This window comes from Artibeus jamaicensis, unplaced genomic scaffold (genome assembly GCF_021234435.1).
Source record: "Artibeus jamaicensis isolate MK-2021 breed Jamaican fruit bat unplaced genomic scaffold, CSHL_Jam_final contig_1028, whole genome shotgun sequence".
Taxonomy (NCBI): Eukaryota; Metazoa; Chordata; class Mammalia; order Chiroptera; family Phyllostomidae; genus Artibeus; species Artibeus jamaicensis.
In genome coordinates this window covers 2,869,451-2,879,501 of record NW_026521201.1, presented here as the reverse complement: position 1 = coordinate 2,879,501, position 10,051 = coordinate 2,869,451, and the positions used below count along the sequence as shown (strand labels likewise).

Genomic DNA, 10,051 nt, shown 5'->3' with positions numbered 1-10,051 from the left:
AAGAAGCACAAATTGGTAGTTACGGAATAGTCATGGGGATGTAAAATACTGTAAGGAAATGGAGAAATTGAAGAAATTATATGCATGACCCATGGATATGAACAAAGATGGAGATTGCCTGAGGAAGTTGGGGGGTGCTGGGTAGAGAGGGACAAAGGAGGAAGAATTGGGAAAATTGTAATATCATAATCAATAAAATACATTTTTTAAAAAAAGCAATACCAAAACGTATAGGTGTTGACTATATCCATATTCAATTGGATATAGTCATTCAAAGCATTCAAATAAAAATATGATAGTATAAATATTTGTAAAGCATCTCTTAGGTTTTCAAAACAAAATGTTTAAGTCACTCCTAATTTGAACTTTATAGCATTTTCTACACAGGAGAGAAACAGTTAACACTTGAATGTCCTGAAAACTTTTTCAGTGGTGAATTACACTAGATGGTTTGTTTTTGATCAAATTCCTTCCATGTTAAATATGAATAAAAGTATTACATAAATCCACTGTTAAACAGACAATGTGTTGCAAATTAATTCTGATATAATGTATTCCAACAAAGCTTAAAAAATAAAGGACAGCCACGTGGTTTTGGACTAAGTTTAATAATTATCTCCTCTTCTTTACATGACGGATGCAACAGTATGGTGTGTTCAAATTGTGCTGTATATGATCTTTTAATGTCACATAATGGTGGATATAAATCTACAGTGCCCAAGTCACACAAATTCTTCAAAGACATCCGTTATTTACTTTCTCCCAAGTGATCCAGCCATCTCTGGCAGAATGTGTCAAAGTTTTCATTTAACAAGTGTTTTGTTATTGGAAGCCTTATTGGCACATGTCCAACATCAAAGTTTTTCATGTAATGTGAACATTCTACATCATCATGAACAATGCCTTTACCAGAAGTTTCAATGCCATGCACTTCTCCTTCCTCCATACTTGTTGCCTCTCCTCCTTTCACAACAGGGACTGTTTTTCCAGCATGTATTCTATATGGCCCAATTGAATGTCCATTTAGATTATGGATTGGTTTCACTTGGCATGTCTTGCCAACTATTTCATCCTCATAAGATTCCATAACTCTTTGATGGCCTCACCAACATCACATAGATGGACATCAATTCTAGCACACTTTATTTCCATGTTAGTGGCATCTTTAACAGTTTTAATAATGTACCAGATTTGAGATCAGAAGTGACAATAAAGGCACAGTCAATAATCCTATCACTTATATGTGCTCCAAAGTCTATCTCACAGATATCATCATACTGTAATACTCTGTGACACCAGCATTGGGAGTACATCAAGGCAGCACAGTTTTGAGAGAATGCCTAGTAGGAAATACCAGGCCTATGTTCAATCCATTCTCTTTTGTTAGCCTTTGTGAACAACTTTCCAACTTTTCCCAGATTTCTATCATTGTCACCCCAGGCTTGATACAGCTCATTACATACTTTCTAACTTGTTGATGTGCTTCCACATCTTCCCAGAAATCATCCCAAATCTCTTCACTAGCTTAATCTAATGCTCTTTTTCCTTTGTAGCTCTCTAAGCAGCTGTTTTTCCATCCTTTGTGGGAGGGTACTCACATGCTTGTCCTTAGGGAAATACGCTGTTAGATTACAGGTCATATATCAGAACTGAAGGAGGGTCTGTTTGAACTTTTGGTCCTCTCTTCTTCTTTTTCTTCTTATTTCAAGTTATTCCATCTCCATCTTCATCATTAATTTTTTTCTTTCTCTTCCAGTGTTTGTCTTTCCAATTGTCTTGCTACCTCATCAACTGAGGCTCCTAATTCTTTATCAGATTCCTATTGCCCCGTCATGGCAGCCCCTTTACTCTTCTTTCTTTTTCTCTTGGCTGCCTCCTCAGCTATAGAGACAGCTCCCTCTTCCTTGTCACCTGGATTCTGTGGCCATTCAGGTAGCTCCCAGAGGACACTGCCTCTTCCACTTCCACCATGTTGCCCCAGACAGTGTGAGGCACTGGAAACACTTTTGTTATAACAGGGTAGGGGGATAGGGGAAAGGTGCTACTGGCACCTAATAAATAAAGGCCAGAAATAAAGGCTAAACATTTTATGATATACAGCCCCCCCAATAAAAGATTATCTAACCCCAAATCCAATCAACAGTCTCCTGGAGAAGCCTGCCTTAGCCTAAGGCAGTAATGTCTCCTTTAGTTGTTCATCTCAGGTTTGTCTCATTGTCCTGTTTGGTGCTTAGAGCTTCCAATATGTATAACCAATTCCCTGTATGAAATTCTCTCTTTTGAATCACTTAAGTTGCTTCTGTTTTCTTGGTTGGACTGACTAATGCCTCCCCAAAGCATCAGCTTCTTTTCTCTTCTCTATTCAAATTTGTCAGTGATCATTTCTCTGCCACCTCCCCATGGATTCTGGAAATTTTCACTTCCCCATCTATACTAGCCAGGGTTCCCAGAGAAACAGAACTGAGGATAGATAGATGATAGGTAGATAGATAGATAGATAGATAGATAGATAGATAGATAGACAGATAGATAAATGGATAGATAGATGAAATTTATTATGGGTATTAGCTCAGGTGGCTATGGAGACCGAGAAGTTCCACAATTTGTCCTCTGCAGGTTGGAGAACCAGGAAAGCCAGTGGTGTGATTCAGTCTGGTCTGAAGATTCAACGACAAATAGGTGAGGGCAAGAGAAGATGGATTTCCCAACTCAATCAAAGAGCAAATTTGTCCATCTGCCTTTTTTGGTCTATTAAGGCCTTCAACAAAATATATGATGCCTTGTGCATGAGCAAAGGCCACCTGCCTTATTCAGTCTACCAGTTCAAATGCTAATCTCCTCCAGAAGCACCCTCATTCACCCAAATATGCTTTACCAGCTATTTTGGCATACACTAGCACAGCCAAGTTGACACATTAAATTAAATATCACACCATCCCACTCTTTCAGTTTGGAACTTTATAGTTTTCAACAGAGTACTTTTTAATTAATAGACTGTTATTTTAAAATGAGCCTCATCCAGGATTATAAATAAACAGAAGAAAATATATAACTTTTTTTACTAGATAAAAATGAGCACTCAAAGTAAATATAATTCAATTTCTACCCTTCATAATACATTATTATTATAGAAATACATTTGGGTAATTTAATATCTCTATAAGTACAAAATATAGACCAATTTAAACTTGATCAGAGTGAGGTCTTTGGAGATTGTTCTTAATTCCATGTTAGACAAAATAGGAGAGAATATTATCTGATTTTTTTCCTGCATTTTTTCATTCTTCTTCATAATGAGTTGTAGTGAATTTATGGAGTGCCAAAGCAACAAAGCAAAAACATTTTTAGCTGCCTAGATGTAAGGGGATATATTAGTTTCCTAGGTTACCATAAGAAAAACTAGGTGGCTTAAAATGACAGAAATTTATTGTCTCAGTTTTAGATGCCAAACCTTCAAAACCGAGGTGTCAGCAGGGCCATGTTTCCTCTGGGGTGCCAGGGAAGGACCTTCTTTGCTTCTGTCCTAGCTTCTGGTAGCTTCATGCATTCCTTGGCTTGTGGATGCATCACTCCAATTCTCCATTTTCACATGACATTTCCCCTGTGTCTGCACATAGTCTTCCCTCTGTGCAAGTCTATTTCTGTGCACAAATTTTTCCTTTTGGTAAGGACATGAGTTATATTGCATTAGGGCCCACCCTAATGGCCTCATTTTAACTTGATTGCCTCTGTAAAGACCTTATTTCCAAATATAGTCCCATTCTGCAGTTTTGGGAATTAAGATTTCAGCATATCTCTTTAGAGAAGGGGTGCAAAAGAGACACACAATTCAACCCATAACAGATAGTGTTAACAATTTTGTACACTCTAAGGTGTTTTTTGAGTGAGGGGAACTCATATGTATTTTCACACTCAAATGATGTATTTTAACTTTGCTTTTCTTTTAAGAATAGTTAGAACAATTAGAAATAATAATGTTCGTAGAACTCATTGAACCAAAACCTCATAGGCATCTACTATGGATCAGGTGTTGTGCTGAGGGGTAGCAGGGAGGCACTAAAGATACGCCAAACACAGTCTCAACAGTTAAGCAGCTCAGAGTCTACTGGGAAAAACGAATAGGAAAACAATTTCAGTACAACCTGAGATGTGCTATATTAGAGATCCAAGGAGGAGATTTGTGAGATCCTAGAGAATGGCTCAAACAACACTGTCTGAAGACGGACTTGGGGCTGGATAAGGAGTGTGGTATCCACCAGAAGTGAGGGAAGGGTAGTGCAGATCAAAGAAATTGTACATAAACCTGAAATTTGAAGATTTGGTCTCTAAAACTGTGCAAAAGTGGGGTTTCCCATGAAGCAGGACCATCTACAGTTACTGCTCACAGGAACCACGAGCAAAGGCCAAGGAGCAGATGGAGGCCAATCTGGGAAGAAGAGGGTCACTGGACCTGCTAGGGAGTTGGTGGCAAGCCAACTCACCAACTCAAGGAAATGATGTTTTAGATTTGCTTTAGAAGATTAGTCTAAGAGCACTGCTATAAAGGGTGGATTTTTTTTTTCTAAATTTAAAGCTCATTTCCTCGTCTTTATTTTACTAATCTCTCAACAGCTTTTGAGCAGAGTTGACCACTTCCTTCTTTTTCAAATAGTTTTCTCTCTTGGTCTCTATCACCCCAACTTTTCTGGTTTCTCTGCTAGCTTATAGCTTCCCTGCCTTGCTGTCTCTCCCTCTGGGAGTCTCAAGGCTCATACAAAAGAGCTTTCAGTCTGGGACCTACTCCCTTCCTTTATTTTGTCGCCCCTCTTTCCCAGATGATTTCAATCAGTCCCATGACTTCCAATTTGTACTCCAGCCCTGGCCTTTCTTTTAAGACCCAGACTTGTTTATCTAACTGCCTAATCCACACTGCCACCTGGGTGCCTATGGGCACCTCAAACTCATTATCTTATATCTGTTTCTTCCCGACTTCATCTTAGTGGCCTCACATTCACCTAAGTATAATTGCTCAAACCCCAGAGTCAAAATCTATCTTAAATTCCTTCATTTCCCTTTTCTTCCGAATATAAATCTGGCTATGGGTTCCTGGTCATACAACCAAAATATATTTTTGACCCATCCATTTCTCGCTACCTCTACTGCCAGCACCTTGGGCTAGATCCCCATTGTTCATTACCTAGATGATGGCTCTGGTCACCTAACTAGTTTCCCCACACATGCCCTTATTCATTCTATTCTCCACCCAACAACTCTATTTATCTTACTAGATTTTAACAAGATTTATTATTCATTGTGGAACTTGAACTTCTTACTCTGGACTGGGAGGTCTTATTGATCTGTTTCCTACCATTTCTTTAATCTTACTATTCCAACCACTGGCTTTCTTTTTATTCCTGGAACACACCCATTCCTTTGCACTTGCTGTTTGTTTTGTCTAGAACCCTCTCTCTACAACCTTTCTTATCCTAAGGACTCAGTTCACAAGTCACCTTCTCAAGATCTTATTGTTATATTTTATGCAAAGGAGGCCTCCACTCTTATCCTCTATCAAATTTGTTTCCTGTCAGTTTCTCTTGCTTATTTCCATCTGAGAACTTCACAGAAAATGAATGTATGCTTATTTACTGGTTTACATATATTTTTTCTTCCTCTTGCCTCCAAACACCACTCCCTCCCTCCACCCCACAAGTTAGGAGGCTCTCAACAATTTTTGTTACACAACATGGTACTTTATAGAAGTTCCTAAAAACCCACCAACCACCAAACACTGCTAATTTTCTCAGCACTGTACTTTTTTTATGTTATTTCATTTTATCTCCCCAACAATCTTGTGGCAATGAAATTATTACCTCCATGCTACAAGTGAAGAAAATGTCTTAGAGAGGATTAGACGACTTGCCTGAGGCCACATAACCACTAAGAAGTGATGGAGGCAGGAACTGAGCCCATATCTGTCTGGCTCTGAAGGCCTTTCTACCATGCTGGCATGCCTCAGCCCCTGGCCCTTAGAGGAGCCAGAAGAACACAGATAAGGAAAGGATAGTGCTCACTGCTATTTCTTTCCCTCTTCTACTTGATCAACATTAAACATCAACCCTCTGACAGTTTGGTGGACAAACATTCATTACCCCGACATTCTTTCATTTGCAAAACTAGTCTTACCAGCCCCCTAGAAATTTTGCTTAGCCATACCATTCTGGGGAGACTAACACTGCCCCACCCTTCCCCAGCCTGAGAGTATACATGTGACCTGGGCTGACCAATGAAAGTAGTCCTTCCCCAGGTCTCCACCCAGGACAAGAACCAGCATGTGATTTAAACCAAGCCAATCAGCATCCTCTCTGGGACTTTGCTGAAACTCTAGGGGCAATTGATGAACCTCTGGTTCATTCAGTTAGCACCATTCATTAGCACCACAGTAGTCAGGACCTACAAGTGGCCATTTTAGTCTCATAGAGGGAGGACACTGGAATAGGAAGCCAAATAGAAGGCAGCAGAACTAAGAGAAGAATGGAGAAAGAGACAGAATTAGACCTAATAACATAATTTCAGCATTCAAACCTATCCATTTATTTACATGATTATTTGGTTGACATCTATCTGCTCACTAAACTAGCTCCACAGGGTAAGAAATATGTCATGCTTTTGCTCACCATTGTCTTCCCAGTATCGAAGGCAGTGCCTGTAATGGAGTAGGTGCTCCATATATATTTGAATGATTGAGACTGTTTCTACCAGGATGCCTGAGCTCACAGCATAATGATAATATTCCAGAGAAATCATTTCTATTTCCAGCTTTTAGAATGAGCTGCTTGGGTATATGAGGCTTGATTAAAATTGGAGGAAACCTTAGTTAATCTTAGAATTGTACTCAACTTGCAATGGGCTCTTTTAAAAAAATCAGATTATAATAGGTTGATTAAAACTGGACAAGAATGATGTGTTCTGGCTCTGCTCTTTAGAAATATATGTGATGTCTAAGGCACTGTGACTTAATTTAATTCTAATATGTCATTAAGAACCCTGTCAGATTATAACTTGATTCATCGCTCACTCAGAGACTAAAAATAGAGTATAATACCAGAGGTCAACATCACCTAGCAGAGAGTGTTTTTTCAAAGGGATGTACATAAATCACAGGAAGCACATCACCCACTCCTATACAAAGCACAGGCTGAGATGTCTGGTGCTTGGCAACTGTTTCAGAATGAAACGACTCTTGAGCTGATACTGCCATCTTTCAGGAGAGGCTGTTTTAAAGGGTTTCAGAAGATGCAACAACTGAAAATCCGCCGCTAGTTAGCCCCTGCTAAGCATTTCTTGTGCACCACCAGCAGTCCCTGATTTCCAGCTACTTTCCTCTGGTTTCCAGGGGAGCAGTGCAAATGGTGGGATGGGCTGTGGGAAATGAAGAAAAACTGGAATTTTCCTCAATTTTTTCTGGAAAAAACATCTTGCATGGTACCCCAGCTTCCAATTTGGTAAAATAAAAATGGTTTATATTCTGCATGGTCCTTAGAAATCCTCAGAGGAAGAGGGGCAGCAGCACAAAAATGAAAGATGCAATTTATAACAGTGCTAGCAGAAGGAACGAGGGGCACAAGCCTCTGAAACTCAGCAATTTCTGCTCACTTGGGGGTAGGCAGAGTGCAGGATTCGAATTATGGATGAGGAAAGAAAACAAATATCTATGGAACATGTAGCTATGTGCTGGGCATGGTATTAGGTGTTACCTTAATAGGTATTATCTATTAGATGTTACCTGCTTACCTAATAAGTATCACATTGCACGTGGTGTTACCAAAATAAATTGCTCTGAAATGAACATATTCTGTAGATGAGAATTGACTCTCAGGGAAGCTATGTGATTCCTAAGCTAGTAAGTTAAAGAGGCAGCATTCACCTCCACAACAGGCTCCGAAGTCCTGATGTCTTCCCTGTCTCTGTTACACCATGCTACTCTGTACATCTGGGAGACATATACTTGTTTTGACTTTCAATAGGAAGAGAACCACTTTCACTGCACAAAAATCATGTCATCTTGAGTTCCCCAGTTGGCATATTATTTACCCATTAATTCATTCAACAAATATTTATTAAATATTTTGTTCTGTCCTCATGGTGTTTACTATTTAAAGAGACAAGAAAGAAAGAAAAATATGTAGCATTGCAAATCACATTACCTTCTCTGGGGAAATGAACAGGGCAGTGATAGAAATGATTACAGCAGTGTGGAATTTTATTACTTGCTGTTTTCACGAAGCAATATAGCATAAAGGACTAAGATGTAAGTTTTCAGGCCTGACAAGATTAATGTTAACTCCGCCATTTATAAATCATTTTACCTTGGGCAAGACTAGATGACAGAATCCACCTAAATCCATGTTACATATAAAGAAACTCCGGTATAGTAAAACAAGTAACTTGCTCAAGGTTACAGCTAGTCACAGATGGCTCTTGAAACCTTTTTAATCCTTTTGCTGGGTGGGGATTTTTACTCCTGGATCTGGCTAAGAGGTGTGCTGTAATAATGTTACCCTTGCCAAACTAGCAACCTTGATTTGCCAAGGAATTTTCTTTAAATCTGCAGAAATATTCCTTCTTACCTATTGTTTACCTTTTTATTTTGTCTTTGCAGAGTTGAATTTGCTTTTTCCCTGATGGTTAGAAATTCTACATTTTTAAGTAGTAAAACCTGATCTCTTTTGATTTTTTCTTTTTTTACCTCTAGCCTAAAAAAATCATTCTCCTTTGAGATAGCAAATGTTTAATTCAAATTTTGTACAATTTTTCAATGTTTGATTTTTAATATTATTTACTCCTATCTATCTTTGTTTTTGTCTGTGGAAAAGTAAACATTCCTATTGTATTTGGATTTGAATCTACAAAAGAAACTTTCATTTCAAACAGGCTTAAATGGAGAAAGTTAATACCAGCAACAGACCACCTAGAAGTCTATACCATATTGATTGTGGTAAAGTTCTTTAATACAGGCTAGTGAGTTATAGACAGAGGGCTAATTATCCTAAGTCAGGTAAGTTGATTTCACAGCTGTAGTGAGTGTTCTAGATGCTGCTGGCACACTGGTCATATGCTGTTCTGGGTGCGAGCAGCCCTTCCCCAGGTGCTGTGAGTTTGGGCTGCTAAGCCTTCACAGCTGCTACCTTCTCCAAAGAATTGCCTTCAGCTCAAAGGGGGCCAGCTCACCCAGGAAATTACACCACCTCCCGTTGTAACCAGCAGCCAATGGCTGACTGATACAGGGGTGCAGAAGGCTAGCCCCCTTGCCTCAAGGAGGGAGCAGCTCTGAGATGGAGTTCATGAGTTCGTGCCGCGGAACTCCCGTGCAGTGATCCTGAAGCCCGTCCTCAGCAGAGAAGCCACCCTGCCCTTCTTCTTCACCCCCTTCCTCCCGAGGGTATCCCTTCGATGAGCTGTGTGCGTGCGCCCCAGTCCCGTCTCAGGCTCTGCTTCTAGGAAATGTGATCCAAGACAAGAGAAAGTCTAATTCCTAGTAACTAACAATCTCATACATATAATTTATAATCCAATAAATATAACAAACATGCTTCGCAAACATTTTAGACATTATAGGCTCAAGATTACATGTTATATGTTAGAGAATTTAAACAAATGTGTAATGCATTGTTTAACTATATTGGAGAGTTATTTTACCCTTAAATATGGAAATTATTCTGAGAGGTTTTTAACCATTAAAAATGAAAACTGTAGTTATTAGAATTATAGAAGACAATAATAATTTTTGAATTTAAGATATTGGACCCACATGGATGATATTTATTGTTCCCTGTTTGAAGGATGGTTTCTGGGGCATGAATATTCTCTAATTCCCTTTCATCTTCTGACTGAGGAGAGTAATGTAAGCCCAGAAATTTGAATTCTCCATGTACATTTGTCAATGAGATTATCCTCTCTCAAGACTTACCAGTAAATACCATGTAACGTGTTACCTACAATCCCTTTTCATTTCAGCCAAGGCTGAGTCAGAACACTCCCACAGCGGCCTGGGCATGAATTCATTTTAGTCTTC

At 39.1% G+C, this 10,051-nt stretch overlaps 1 pseudogene; it reads right to left on the bottom strand.

Moving 5' to 3' along the window:
• Positions 1-535: 535 nt before the first annotated feature.
• On the bottom strand, positions 536-1,971 carry LOC119054849 (methionine aminopeptidase 2-like; annotated as a pseudogene).
• Positions 1,972-10,051: the final 8,080 nt, after the last annotated feature.